At 46.4% G+C, this 15,638-nt stretch overlaps 1 protein-coding gene across 5 annotated transcripts in view; it reads left to right on the top strand.

Annotated features, from left to right (window-relative positions):
- DLGAP2 (DLG associated protein 2) overlaps positions 1-15,638 on the top strand; it is a 704,261-nt gene that overhangs the window by 268,178 nt on the left and 420,445 nt on the right. The window lies entirely within an intron of this gene.

Consider the following 15,638-nt stretch of genomic DNA (forward strand, 5'->3'; position numbering starts at 1 on the left):
ACAGTGTGTAAGTGCCATGGAATCGCTGAGGCTTTGGGTGAAGCATGCTGTGGAGTCTGACAGGGAGCTCCGAGAATGCAGCCAACTGGTTCACATCAGCCAGGAAGGATTTTTCCCCCCAGTGAGGAACTGTGTAGCTGGTGTAGCTGATGTGGCTGGTCACCACCAGCCTTGGGCAAGTGAGCCGCGAGGATGAAAGTGAGGTGTGCATGGTGTGGTCTTTCCCCACATGCTTCGTCCTCACTCTGCTCCACTGACATGTTTCCATTTGTTTTCGCTCTTCCTTGGGAAAAGAGACACGCCTCTCTAAATAGAGCTACCACATCTGGCCCCTTCCAGTATGTCTCTGAAGAGCCTTGCTGTTGCCTCCGCATCTGGGTAATCGCTGGCTGTACAAATTCCTGTTATAAATGGCTGAGTTTTCACAGGGAGGGCTTACACTCTGCAAAGGACTGAGCATGTCCAGCGAGAAGCTGCCATTGGCTTCTGCGTTTCCAGGTGGTTATCGACTGCTTCATTCATAATTTCATCCCCCGAGCCTCAGATCTGTCATCTTCCAGGAGCTCAGTGGCCAAAAGGGGATTTTGCAGCCTTAAGTCTATTCACACACCAGGACCAGTCAGTTGGACTTTACCCAGCTTTTCGAATCATGCCCTGTTGAGCAACAAGTATTTTATTACCCACCTTTGCCCCTCACGTGAGAGAGCTCTCAGGGTGGCATCTCACATCCCAGAGCGGCACAGGTGTCCTAGCCTTTGGTTTGGATTTGTAGCCCGAGTCAGAGGTTGCCGTTGGGAGAAAGCAAAGAGAGAGCTTTAGAGGACAGCACAGTTAGACATCGGTTAGAGAAGTAGGCCCCGGCCTCTCCCTAAGTTCACGTGCAGCAGGCAACGCATCCTGTTTTGTTTTAAACTAAATCAAAGGTGGAATGATGGGCATGAAGTTCTGCATTGTGACAGTGTCCATCGCTAAACATAATCATGGGCTGTGCACATAGGTCTTTGGCGTGATGGCCCACAGATGTCACAGTCAAACCGCGATGCTGCTGCATACAGCCACTGCATACAGACAACCTTTAGTTCTCTCTTATTCTATCAGACATGACTTCAAAGTCACAAATGGTTTTTGCTTCAGAGAAGAGTGTCATTTTTATTCAAGTAAGAATACGATATCTGTCTTTGAAGTTTACTTTATGGTATATTTGCAGGTAGTGGTGCACCTGCGTGTGTGAGGAGGTCAGGGGATGGCTTTTGGGGTTGAGTTCTTGCCTTTCACCTCGCTAAGGCAGAGTCAGTCTTGTCTCTGCCAGTGCATAGTGCATTCCATGCTGTCCTATGAGCTTCTGGCCTGTTTTCCTGTCTCTATGTTCAGTCTCTCTGCAGGAGTGTTGGGATTACATACGCGTGCATTGCACCTAGCTTTTTGCGAAGGTTCCGGGAACTGACTTCAGGGTTATTAGGCGTCTGTGGCAAGTGCATTGACCTTCTGAGCAACCTTTCCTACCCTAGTTTGTTTTTTGTTTCCACTTCAGAGAGTGGTGCATATCAGTGCTAAGGTTTCAGTCGGCGCAGGCCACCTTGACTGTGGGAGCGGAACTCTGCAGTCCTTTGTACTGTGTTAGAAAGCATGGACTTTCTAGCATTCTTATCTTTCTTCAAATCCCCAGAAGCATGCCACACCTCCCCCTTACACACACCTGATCCCTGTCTATGCCCCACATAGACAGTCTGAGAGAGGAGCAAGGAAGTCTGATGAGGAAGAGCTACAGCTGTCAAAGGAGGAGAAAGGGCGTCTAGCAAGGATGCTGGCAGTCCTGTTGCCACTGAGCCTTGAGATAACACCAGACACCTACACACTGTGTGTTTCCAGCCAGTGTACAGTGTGTGGGAAATTTCTGAATCAGTCACACCTCCACATGTTAATGGTGTGATTCTTTTGTGCGCCCAGAAGCTGAAAGCACAGTTACCCACCCCAGGCTGTGTGCACACAGTGCTCATTGACGCTTGAGCTCACACGTTGGAATCAGGAAGTTGTTTATGGAGATGTAGCTGTTACCTGAACTTTGCTTATTAGATCATTATTTTATTCATGACTGGTAGTAAAATTAGCATTTTTCGTATGACTAGCATAGAGGGAAGAGTCATAACACTCCTTTGTGAAGAATGGCTATTCTGAAATTGCTTTCCCGTCTTCGTGTGTTGGTTAAGAGTGTGCTGCTGGGTAAGCGAGGGTAAAACATCTACAAGAACTTTTCTGTTTCCTTTTTGTGACAACCCCCGCCTCCCTCTAGTTCTGTGGCTTTGAAATTTACCATACTTTGGACACTGGCCTCTGAGGCGCAGTTACGTGCCTTGAGGTCTTGCCTCAGATTTGATCACAAAGCTGCAGAGAGCAGCCTGTGCCGCTGTTCCCAGGTGTTATGGGACGCCTTCATCATGCCTTCCTTCTCATCCAGTGTCTCTCAGGCATGCACCACCTTCTCAGGTTATCATATGCTGGTTCCCCCATTCCTGTAAATTCTTCTTTAATCACAGAGACAGAGAGCCCTGCTCACTAGGATCCACAGATAGTCGTGTAGTCTGGGGCTGGTGGTATGGTGATGGGTCCAGGCACTAGCCCCCAAGCCTGAGGAGCTAAGTTTGATACTTCGGACCCGGGTGGCAGAAAGAGAGAAATATCTTTAAAATAGCCCTCTGACCTCCACCTGACCTCCACATGTGAGCTGTGGCATGCACACGCACACATACACACTAAATGTTAGTGCATCTAAGTAACTTGGACTGTAAGAATTCTGAGCTATCCTCTTAAGCTATTTGTGACTTTTAGTCTAAGAGGAAATACGGGTCCTCTTGGTATCACATGAAGACCTTTCCTGAGTTCCTTGCCGCAGTCCCACACCAAAGAGTGTGACTTTGCATATAGATGGTGTTCCTGAAGTACAGTCATTTAGACTGCTCAGGGTCAGGTGTGTGGGGTGGGTATATAAGGGCCTATAAGACCTGGGTCAGGGTAGAGGATGGGTTAATAAGGACGACCCCTTCTACCTGTCACCCTTAGCATTTGGTTTGGTCTATGCTGCTCTGAACAGGAGGAGGACCACAGGGTGCTCCCAGGAGAGAATCCCAGTGGGCCGTGGTTCAGCAAGGCCTGTATGTTGCTGTGATAAACGCCATGACCAAAAGCAACTTGAGAAGGGTAGAGCGTATTTCAGATTGCCACTCCCAGGCCGCTCCATCACTGAGGGAAGTCGGGGCAGGAACTCAGGTAGGGAACTGTGGGCAGAAACTGAAGCAGAGGCCGTAGAGGGATGCTGCTTACTGTCTTGTTCTTCGTGGCTTTCTCAGCTGGCGTTCTCATATAAATCAGGACCACCAGCCCAGGGGTGACACTTCCCACAGTGATTAAAAAAAAAATCCCACAAGCCAATCTGGTGGGGGCACTTCTCAGTTGAAGTTCACTCCTCCCACATGACTCTTTCTTGTGTCAAGGCGACTGAAGTAGCCATCACAGGGACCAGTCACATTCCCAAATAATCACCAGTACATAAACATTTCTTTTCTCATCCCCTCCGCCCCCGGCTTTTTATCTACTAGCAAAATGATCTAGAGGCCTTGGTATCTTGGTCTGGAGCCCAGCAGGTCTGGAGTCTCTAGAGAGGACTTTGCTACATTTCAGTTTGATGGGTGATGGGTATTTCTTACTCCCTTTCTCTACACTTGCAGGGTAGAAGGTACTAAGGCGGGCCTCTCCTATCATTTTGTGGGCACGGTTTTGTGGCCACCTGTTGAGTATGGGAGCTACCTGGTACACGTACTTTCTGGCTCAAGTCTAACCGTGGTTAACTTCCCATGACTGTAGCACATTTCTTTGCAGTGCTGAGCAATATTCGCTTTGCCATTCATCCCCTAAAGGATGTCCAGTTGGTCAGTTATGAATGGGGCAGTTCTGAGTATCCTGGAATGGCTGTGTGGACAAACTTTTCTTTGACCAAATACCAAGACATCAGGGTATTCCAGCTTGTGTTCAGATTTGTAAGAGTGTTCCAAGTTATCCCTCAGGGTGTCCATAGCCTTCTGTATTCTCCAAAGTGAAGAACAGAGTTCCTGCTGCTCACCTCTTCACTAGCACCTAGCAGCTCTGCTTCCTTGCATTGGACCATTCTCATGGCTGAGGCTTCATCACCAGGCAGCAGTGTTTCTGTGTTAATTCCTTGTGCAGTGTCTCCCTAATACCAGAGGGGAAATTGTCAGTGCAAGGAAGTGGAGGAAGGAAGCCAGAGGAGATGAAGAAAGAGAAAGAGGAAGAGATCAAGTAGGATGGCTGCAGAACCCCCAGTCCTGACCCCACTGTGGGAATCTTACTCCTGGGCAGAGTAACTGCCAATGCTCCTGAAAATGCACCTCACTAATCTTTAAAGATGGTACTCCAAGAATCTCCATCTTGAAACTAATGTAAAGCAATGGGACCATGCAGCTCAGAGCACCAGGGCTCCATGTGGGCTGGGCGCTGCTTCAGGCTTTTCTTACCTTGGCTGGATCCAGACTTTGAAAGACTTGCAGGGTATAGCTAACAGAAATAAAGTTCTGCTAACGAAAACAAACCCTAGGAACATTCCACTCGAGTATGACAGATAGCTCTGCTCCGTGCTTCAGACACACACATTTGTTGCAGCTGACATGGTGACAACATTTTTAGTTGCTGGGAGAATGATGCAGCTCAGATGGATATTTCTGGAGGAGCGATTGGTCCCCAAACCACATTTTCTAGGCCAGGCTTCTTGAAAAGACTAGCTAGAGGGCAGAGGAGGGTCAGCAGAGCCGAGCTGGGCACATGTTGGGGAAGATGAAGATACTGATTCTTGCATCTGGGCATTATGGATAGAGAAACAGATTCTCAAGCACCGAGTCCCACCAACCTGCCCGTAAACCAGAGGTTCTCAGCCTGTGGGTCACGAATCCCTTGGGGGTTCCATATCAGGTATTCTGCACATCAGCTACTTACATTGCAATTTATAATGGTAGCACAATTTCAGTTATGAAATAGCAAGAGAAATAACCTCATGTTTGGGGAGGGGGTCACCATAACACGAAGAACTGTATTAAAGCGTCGCAGTGTTAGGAAGGTTGAGAACCACTGAAGTGAAGTGTAACCCTGATACACTGATGTAAAAATAAGGCAAAACAAATGAAAGAAAATTTTGACTTTTTTTAATGGTGAAGAAAATGGTGGAGAGAGAGACTGAATCATGCATTTTTCCTGTCACCCTCCCCATTGTTTTATAATTTCCCTTATTTCTCAAGAAGACAGTGCAGGGGAAGATTTAAATCCCTCCTTTCACTAGTGCTGTGGAGCAGGTGTGTGTGTGTGTGTGTGTGTGTGTGTGTGTGTGTGTGTGTGTGTGTGTGTGTGAGAAGCTGCCTTCCCGTGAACACACAGACCCCTCAGCAGCTCTCGGAAGGGCCCTCACCTGTCTGGTTGTGCCCATTTGCCAAAACTCTACGGCAAGACCTGTGACAGTCACTGATCACAGGCCAGACCCAGGCATGGGGCAATTGGTCCCTCTTCAGATATATCTCTTGCTCATGTTCAGGAGACACCTTTGAAAACCATTTCAGGGAGAGCGTGGGGGGGGGGGGGAGGAAGGTGGAACTTCTGTCAGCAGGCTGCCTCATGGGCTGAGACCCCAGCTGTGGAAAGCAGGTCATGGTTCCAAGGGGAACGGCTGGGTGTGCTGTGTTGACTTCTTACACCTTGTGCCCTGGTGCAGCTTAGAGGGCAGAAGGAGAGAACCTAGGTTCTCTTCTCAGGTTGAAAATCTTGTTTGGCAATAAAATCATCCTTTTGGAGATGGCCTCAAACTTGACCTACCTGCTGCCTGCTATCGTGGGTGATAGCCAGCACACATCTCACAGGATGCCTGAGGAAATCCAGCAGGGATGCCCACATGGGGTCCCTTCTGCTGGTGATGTTCAAGGTGGGTTCTTGGATGTCAGCAAGATTCCACTGCTGCTCTTTCCATGTGCTGCCTGGGGCCCTGGTGCAGGCAGTGTGCTTCAGCTGTGATAGGGAGCTTTCGGTCTGGGCATCCTGGTCACACACCTTTCCCACAGAGCCGAGCTCCTGTGCTCCCTCACTGTTTCTACTTGTATCCATCTGATTTTCCCTTTAGCCCTATTTGATCAGGCTTTCTAGTCCTTAGCACTGAACTGTAAGCATTTGTGAGCATCGCCCCTCTTCTCCCTCAGTTTGCACTGTACTGTCCGTGGTGTGCAGCCTAAATTACATTTTCTAGTATGTATATTCCAGTGTGTGGGTGTGTTGTCAGTGAAACGAATATGTATATGTTTTAATTTTATGTAGCCTGTGTGAGTCTAGGTGAAATGAAGAAATGAAGATCTTCCATCACCTACAGTTCTCTCTCTCTTTCCCTCTTTCTGCCCCCCCCCCCCCGTTTTTCTAATGGACCCCCAAAGACAAGGAGGGCTACATACTATGTTAGAACCCTGAGGCCCACTGAGAACCTTTTTGGGCTTGGACACTGGTAGACACTTCTGTATGAGTGTGTCGTCTCATTTGCACACTATCTTTTGGTCAGTCAGTGCTTCCTGGGTGTCAGGGGCAGAAGTGTGTGCTGGATGCTGCACGCACCCAGAATCCAATCCTTCTTGAGAGACTGACTCACTCTAGTTCAGTCACACTCAGGGTTAGTCCTTACACCCAGCACCCTTGAAGCATGCATGAAAGCAAAATGCAGGGGGTTAAAGTAAGCTTGCTCTGTGAGGAAACATCAGTCCAGAGACTGTGGGGTCCTCCCCATGCCTCTTGCTTTGATGGCATTCTGAATCTGATATACAGCATGTGTTCTTTTCACACCTCTCCATTTCTATAACGACCTTTGGAGAGGAGTGGGAGCCGCCATCCACTTAGTCTTCATCTACACCACTCACAAGTTCTCACCTGCTGCCATAAGCGATTAGCTCATGGAGACCCAGCAAGGTGTTTGCTGAACTGTTCATTTGGTGTCCATGGATGCAAGAAAGATCTTTGCGACACAGAAGCCAGATCCTCATTAAGATGTTACCAGAAGCCCGGACCTTTGTAAACTTCTTTCCGAGTGTACTGCAGAGCCTGGCTCTCTTTCCTGGGCATTCGGTGACTGCTGGATGGATCCACTGTACAGTTTGACCTTGCGTTTCTTTCAGTAACATGAAACCAGCTGTATCTAGTAGCTATCACACTCTCTTGGGAAAGATGTAGTCCATATTAAGTATACTGTCAGTGTGTATGCCTTGGCTCCAGTGGGCTTTAAAGAGAATTGCAGCTTGTGATGTTAAGCAGGGACCCCTACTGGAGCCATCCTGGGTCAGAAAGCTCAGGTAGAGCCAGGTCTCAGACTGTGCACATTGCATTTCCAAGGTTTCCATGTGCAGCTGAGGTTATTCCCAAGGGAATGGTCCCATCTTCTTGACTCTAGGGACTTTCTTTGTGGTGTGTCAGGATTTCTACTCTCAATCCTGTGACTTTTACATCACAAGTTCACCCCTGACAGAGGATACTTCAACCACAGTGAGAAAGGTCGTGGTTGGCAAGCCACAGACACTATTTTGAATTGAGGTAATTTCTAGCCCCGTGTGTGTTTTCAACCTTCTAGAGCAGTGGTTCTCAACCCATGGGTCAGAACCCCCTTAGCAAGCCCCTATCTCCAAAAATATTTACACCACAATTCATAACATTAGAAAAATTACAGTTATGAAGTAGCATTGACATAATTTTGTGGTTTGGGGTCACCACAACAAGAGGGACTGTATGAAGGGGACATGGCATTGGGGAGGTTGAGAACTGCTGGTCTAGAGCAAGCTCTGCACTGGAATCAGTCCTCACGACATTGATGTATATTTCCTTTCACAACTTACTCTAAATACTAGAAATTTTAAATCAGATATAATACAGTCAACTCGTTTGCTTTATTAAATTATATTGGGCTATAAAGTTTTGTAGATAACAAGATTAATGAATAGCCATTCTGTGTTTTTTTCCTGACAGTCACTAAATTCTAAGACCTTTGTTGGAATGATTATGTTAACAGTATTTTTACGACAGTGGCACAGTGTTGGCATGAGCACAGAACTGGTGATATTGGCTCACAGTCTCAGAATGGACAAGAATTGATGTAAAAGAAATAGAGCATGTCCCCTTCTCAGATCAGAGGACAACTTGTAGTTTGTTCTCTCCTGTGTCATACGGATCCTGAAGGTTAAATTCACTTGGAAGCAGACACCTTTACCCACTGAGCCATCTGACGAGTCTCGAACCACCCTACTTTATCTCTGTAGCTTTGCTTTACCTAGAATGTCATCTGTCCAAAGAAAATGGTGAGTGGTCTTTTTAGATTGGCATCTTTCACTTAGATATATGCATGAAAGGTTCCTCTGCATCTTTTCCTGGCTCTGTGGCTTGTTCTGCTGTCTCCACGGCCAGTGATTCGTTTATTGATTATATTAGTTGGTTTTCTTTTTACTGTCACCACATATGTGTCAGAAAGAACTTAAGGGGGAATGATTTACTTACTTGAGGACACAGCCTCCGTCGTGGCTGGGAGGCATGGCAGCAGGTGTCCCTGTGGTGGCATAAGCCTGAAGCTGCCTGTTCACATACCAGTGGCTTCAGAAGCAGAGAGGAATGCTGGTGAGCAGGCGTCTTTCTCTCATGTTCCTTTAGCACAGGACCCAGGGCAGGACATGGTGCCATCTACATTAAAGTGTGTGTGGGGGGGTGTCCTCCCTCCACATTAATCCTCTTTGTAAACACTCTAGCATCAAGTGGACAATGGGGATTGCCTATACTTTTATGCATCCGTGATCTTGGTAGATCTTGGTAGATTACAAATTTGGACAATTCTAAATAAAGTAACTTTAAATATCAGCATGCAGGCTTGTCTGTGGACTACCGTTGTCAACTTGTTTGGGCAAACTGTTTTCAGTTCACTTGAGTAAATGGAAAGGACATGACTGCTGGATAACATGGCAAGAGTATGCTTAAGTTTTAAAAATCAAATTATTTTATATGTATGGGTATCTTGCTTGCCTGTATGTCTGCATAGGCTACTGTAGCCTATGGAGGCCAAAAGGCATCAGACCCCTGAAACTGGAGTTAAATATACATGGTTACAAATTGCCACATGGGTGCTAATAATCAACTACAAGTCCTCTGTAAGAGCAGCCAGTGCTTTAAACTGCTGAGCCATCTCCCCAGTCCTGTTGGTGGAATCTTGCTACCAGGAAGAAAGGCATTTTGCTACAATCATGATGCTGCAGTCTGTCTGAGCGTTGTTGTGCACTGCTTTCTCCCATGGCACTCTTCTCTCTCAAGTGCCCTGTTAAAGCTCCTACAGCCACTTTACCTTTAGGACTCTCATAAAGGATGTGCTTCCTGGAGGCCCTAGTAGAGATTAGGAAACAGCAGCAGCCCAGAAGCTTTGTGCTCAGTCTTGAGTAGAGCAGAGAGAAACAGGACCACGGAGCTGTCCTTGGTGCTGAACACGCAGCGGTTCCTGGTGAAGGGGGTGGTGACCATCACCTTCAATTGGTCCCGTACATCTGCCTTTGACTAGCTCCTTCCTTACAGGTATGAATCATGGATGCTAACTATCTCTTTTTTTCTCTCTTCAGAACACTCAACAGGCAGTTTTATGCAGGGGCAAATTCACTTACATTATATTCTGAGGAGCTGTTCAATTTGTTTGTGTTCTTTTGTTGTGAAATTTTACTGCACTAAATAGTGCTGTAAAGGAATAACACATTCATTCTTATGACCTAAATATGAAGATGAAGAAGACATTCCTGTCCAGATAGGTTAATAATATAAAAGGACACATACATTGTTTCATCAACATGCAAAAGTGGTATGTTTGGTATTAATACATTTAAACTTAAATTAGATGCTGGGTGTGAGCCTGTAGTTCTAGGTGCTCAAGCAGGAGAATCAGAGGTTCAAAGCCAGATATGTAGTTTATGTAGTGTAATACTATCCCAAGAAAAATAACTAAAAGGTATGAGGTTAGCTCTGCAGTGCTGAACACTTGCCTAGCATGTGCAGGATTGTGTGATCTACCCTAGTACCACAACAAATAAATAAATGAAAGAAAAATATTATTTAAATTAGGTTATCACTAACTAAAATTTCAATAAGTGATTATTCCACTCTTTATTTTAATTTTTATGATTTATATAATTGCATTTAAACTTTCTAATTTCTGAATACTTGATAGTTTCTGAAATAATAATGATGGTACTAATAATGAGACCGTCCACATGTCAGAGGGCCATGGGCAGCACTGAATATGCCAGCTCATATGCGCTGCACACACATTCCTATACATGGTGCAGCTGCACAAATATGTATCCTCAACCATCGCTCTGTTGCTGAATGTTTGGTTTGTAGTAAGATGATTTTTATAGAGGAAATGGCTACATCTTCCTCTCCTTTTGGGTCACTCTACTTATTCATTATTTGCTGGCTCTTTCCTCTGTGGAGGGTGCTCATTGTACCAGAACTTTGTAACATTAGGAACATTCTGCAGACTGAATGTCATCCACAGTGCTTACAAGACAACATCCAACAAGGATGCTCCGGCCTCTGGAGTGAACGGACGTCAAAGCTGCTTCTCTATCTCATTTCTGGTCATATAATCCTCTTCCACTGTGGGGGAGAATATCCTTCCCCTTAAGTTACATCAGACGAGGACTTCAGGGACAAGTATATGTTGGAACCCATGTTTCCTCCCTGTATGACGCCAGGGCTTCACACTGTGAGATACGCAGCCCCACTGTCCTTTGCTTTGAACAATGCATGCAGTTCAGGAAAACATCCTCCTCTCACTGAAAACAAACAAACGTTCTTGGGAGCTATCATTGAAACTGTAGATTGGAAACTCCATGTGAAGTTGTTCATCATTTGAAACATAGTCTTGATTTTAAGTAAACAACAGGAAATGTGTTGTTGGTTTTTTTTTTAAAGCAGTTTGTTTCTCTGCCTTCTTTTACCCTTGAGGCCCACACATGTCTACATTTCCCTTATTTAGAAACAATTATTTCAGGGCTAAGTATGCTAGTTCAAGTTTGAGACAGCACTGATGTGGCAGAAACTGGAAGTCTGCAAGTTGGAGGCCAGCCTGGGCTACATAGAAGGACTATGTCTCTGAAAACCAAAATCATGTCTTGTTCTAGCTGAGAGGCAAGTGAGTCTAGCACACCCATGGAGGAAAGCGTATGACTGCTGTGAGGGAGCCATGGAAGGAGATGTGCCAACACTCTCACGGGCAATTAAATCCCAGGCAAGAAGCGTCTGCCCTGGGAAATGGTTTGCCAAGGAGCCAGCATTTGGCATGAGTATCTGGGCACAGCATGGCTCCATGTGGTATCAGCCTGTCTTGCCTGGCATGTCTTCTCCTGGAGAAGATCAGGTTCCTTTCTGTCTGTGGGTTTCTGTGAGGCCAAGTACCTGTGACAGAGAAAGGACTAGTGGTTTCTGTCTTCCAAATTGTTGTCTGGATGCAATACAAACACATCTCTTCTATGGAGGTCATCAGTGTAGCTCATTTGATCTGAGAGGAAAAATGGAATTTAAGAGGAACTGCTCTTGAAGCCGTTGGATTGGGTAGGGCAATATTAAGGTATTTTTCCTAGTTTCATTCACTTATAGAAACTGGGCCTTGGAATCTGTTGAAACAGCAAGATGCATCATGGCTCACTAGAAAGGAAGATCTGTCTTGACCATAGCTGATCACTCGGTGGTGAGATTTGACTCTGAGTCTCAACTGTCAGTCAAGCTTCCAAGAGACCCAGTGAAAAAACACATTTCCTTCAAAAAGAGCCACTCTTGCCAAGAAGACACATGTCACTCTTAGCAAGGATTGGGCCATCATTCTTCTCTCACACATGCCTCGACTGACCATGGCCACAGGTGCAGTGACCAGAGGTGATTCCTTGAAGAGTCTGGTGTAATTGCCAGTCTTCATGTCTATTTGGTTTATGAAATAACAGATGTCATGGGACGCATTGGAGTCATCACTTTTATGAAGCTTGAGTTATGTCATCATTTTAACCCAAATTTCTAATCTGAATATTTGATTGAGCCCATTCATTCCGCAAAGTGTATTTTTAACAAACATTTCAGGTATGAGTTCGTGATGAGTTTTCCCTCTTAATTGGACTAACTGACATCGGGAATGGTGAGAATTAGTGTTGCTGGTCCGCCGAGCTAGAGCAGCTTATACTGTAGTGTTTGAAGTTGTCTCCAATAAAGACTGAAGAGTTCATTTCTTGCACAAGAAAGTCCACCATGTGACTCCACAAATATGCAGTGTTACGAGAATTTGACACCAAAGCTATGGACCAGCCTCCACAAGAAAAGAAAGTTTTGTTTTGCACACAGTGGTTTTTCTTCCCTTGATATCAACAGTAACTCATATGTCTAAGGGGCTGATAAAGGTGTTTGCTCCGAACCTGCCTAAGTGTGATTTCAGCACATGGCGGAAGTATCTTTTTATGTAAAATAAAACAATATTTCAAAAAAGCCACAATATTTCTATGTCACTAAATCTCAATGGAGTCATTCATAATGGAAATACTCATTAGATACTGGTAGCTTCTGGAATGTTATAGCCAGGGATTTCTGCCTGCCTTAGTTATTGTTCTGTTGCTGTGATTATCCACCATGATTGAGGCAACCTATAGTAGGAAGGATCTATGTGGGCTCGCCATCTAGGCAGAATAAGAGTCCATCGTGGTATGGAAGCAGTGGGCATGGTGGCAGGGCAGCACACTGAGGGCTCACATCTTGAATGCGAGCAGGAAGCAGAGAGCAAAGCTAGGAGTAGGGTGAAGCCTTCACTTCTCAAAGCTTGCCCTCAGTGACATACTTTCTCCAGGAAGGCCAGACATCCTAGCAGTGCCACAAACCAGAGGTTGGCTGTCCAAATGTCTGAGAGTGTGTATGACAGTTTTCGTTTAATCCACCACACTGCCTAGCATAACATGAAGCCATCCAGGGTGCAGACACGTCTTTCCCAGACAGTGTTGAGGCCTAGAAGTCTCCTATGTCAACCTTCTCATCGACTGTATCATGAGGCTCTGCAAGTCACCTCATCTTTGCAATTTCAACCTCTGATTGGTTCATGCCTCTTGTGTGAGTGCGTGAGCATTCTCAGGAGCCTCTGCCGGAAGTCCACCCCATCCCAAACCTTCCCTCTCTCAGTTCTGTTCTTCAGGCAACCTCCATTTCCTCCACTCCCTTGACCCCACGTGAGGTAGCCCCGCCTCCTCTCTCAGTTTCCTACCCCAGCCTGTACCACAGGCCATGGCTTCATCTCATTTGTGTGATTTCTGTAGAGCATCAGGCACTTTGTTTAGTTATTATTAAGTCAGCTGCACGTATCACTTCCCTTCATCTCTTTATTCCCAAGTGAGCACTTCCCAGCATCCTCTCATCCTCTGCCTCTTTTGCGTTTTCTTTCATCTGATCTCATTTCTCCAGCTGTCACCCGAGTGACTCTTATTTCCCAAAGCGGGGACACTAGCCTTAACGCGTCTGCACACACTCCGCTTCCTTCCAGGGCCAGTGGAAGCTTTCACCTTGACCATCCGTCATCACATGAACACATCACTCCCGGCAAAACCCGCATCCTCCTCCTTGCCCCTGCAGTCTGTCCTCTTCTCATGGGTACCAGCTGCAGACGCTCAGGCCTTGGATCCTTCTCGCCTACTCCCTGCCCTCCTCTCAAGAGTTGAAGGGTCCTAGCCCATCACTGTGATCTGTCCCTTAGTCACCCGCTGTTGGTCTGCCCATGTCCTGCTACCCCCTGGGATGGAGCTCCGCTTCTGTGCTGTTGCTGTCTTAGAGGCCTGCTCCCTCCTCGTCTAGCCCTGCCTTCACACAGCCTCCCAACTCAGCTGTGTAGCAAGCCTTCTCTAGCAGCCCTGCTCCCACCTCACCAGAGGCACTACTCGTCACATCCTTCGCCCCCTCCCCCTGCCAGTAGTGCTCGTGACTCCTGAGTCCTCCATGCAGCCTTTACTATACCTTGTACTGTAAACCTCATGGTCCCGACAGCTTCTGTATTTCCAATGGAGAGTTACTCTGGTTGTCTGTAAGGTGGGAGTAGACCCAGGGCTAGAAGATCATGCAAAACCTTAAAGCTGGAGTAGGCGGCCTTCTTGTTCTTTCTCTCCGCGCACTTGACTCCGCCTATCTTCTTTGAGAGTTAAGCCATGGAGCTGCCAGAACCAAGGTAACAGCTGAGCGCTGACTCTTTGTGTTTCAGTTTCTGTGCCCAAGAAAGAGCCCAGGCAGTGAAACTGATGTGGGTGTCATCTCAAACTGAAAGAACTTGAGACACAGCCTTTTGGGGTCTCTTGGGACAAATAAACAAAAGAGCCCTGTGGCTTCTTCTCCATCTTTCCTCCGCTCACATCTGGCAGTCTCTACAGCTGCTGCAGCCAAAGCAGGTAGTGCAGAGACAAAGGTGGCACCCTGAGGTCTTACCCGTCCTCTCTGCACCGCCTTATGTTCATACAGGCATGTCAGCGTGTCAACAAATGTCTTCTTTCCCTCCCCAGAAGCTGCCAGCGTGTTCTCCCTGAGGACCGGATGATCACAGCTGGCTGGGACACCCCCTTCCTTCAGTTATGGGTACACCAGGGTGGTGGGACAGTTGTATCTGTGTTTGGTGGCTTTCCTGCCTCAGCCAGTTCTCTTGGAATAACTCCCTCCTGGCAGAGTATTTGGTGATGCCAAGGCCTCAGTTCAGAATATGGGTTGGAAATAGGTATTTTCTGAATGTTCTGAAAGCTCCAAGACTTTTACTGCTTTGCAGACAAAGTAATGTCACTCTTATTAACGCTGGTAGTAACTCAGTGAGTGAAAGAATATGGAATAAAAGGAACAAATCTGTATTTAGGATTTTATCATGTACCCCAGTAAGTTAAAGGATATTATTATTTAAAAAAGAAAGAAGGGGTCATTACTCTCATGGAGAACTTCAGAGAACATTTCTTAAGCATTAGTCCTATTAGTTTATAACACACAATCTCGCATCTGTTTGTTGACCTTGACTGTTTAATTGAGCATAAATTTTCAACCCACAGCTAGCCACAGTCACCACACTGCTTATGTCCTACTATACATCCCTGTGTCGGGCATGCTCAGGAGAGCACAGGAGGCCACAGGGAAGCTGGGTGGTACAGGGGGGATCCTAATCCAGAGACTCCTCTGTGACCTCCAGGATTTAGCTCTTCCCTGGGGTCTGCTACCATTTTCCAACCCAGGTTGTACAGACCGAGCAATCAATGCAGGGGCTTATGCATGTTCCCAGATCGCTTAGGAAGTCTGACGCTGGGGAGGGAGGCTTGGGCACAGACAATGTGAGCTGGTACAGTAGGAAGGCTGGTGGCTCAGCTTCCTGCTAATTAAGCACTTCCTGGGCCCCAGGGAAGACACTGCAGACTTGGACTCCAAGGTCCGGTTTCTGCTGGTCTAGGCTTACTCCAGGAGCTAATGTTATGCTTTTTTTCTAGTCTGCTCCATGACATAAGGTTTTGTTTCATTTTAATTTTGCATAAAAACGGTGAAAGGAATAAAAA

Source organism: Acomys minous, assembly GCF_964271855.1.
Source record: "Acomys minous genome assembly, chromosome: 15".
Classification (NCBI taxonomy): domain Eukaryota; kingdom Metazoa; phylum Chordata; class Mammalia; order Rodentia; family Muridae; genus Acomys; species Acomys minous.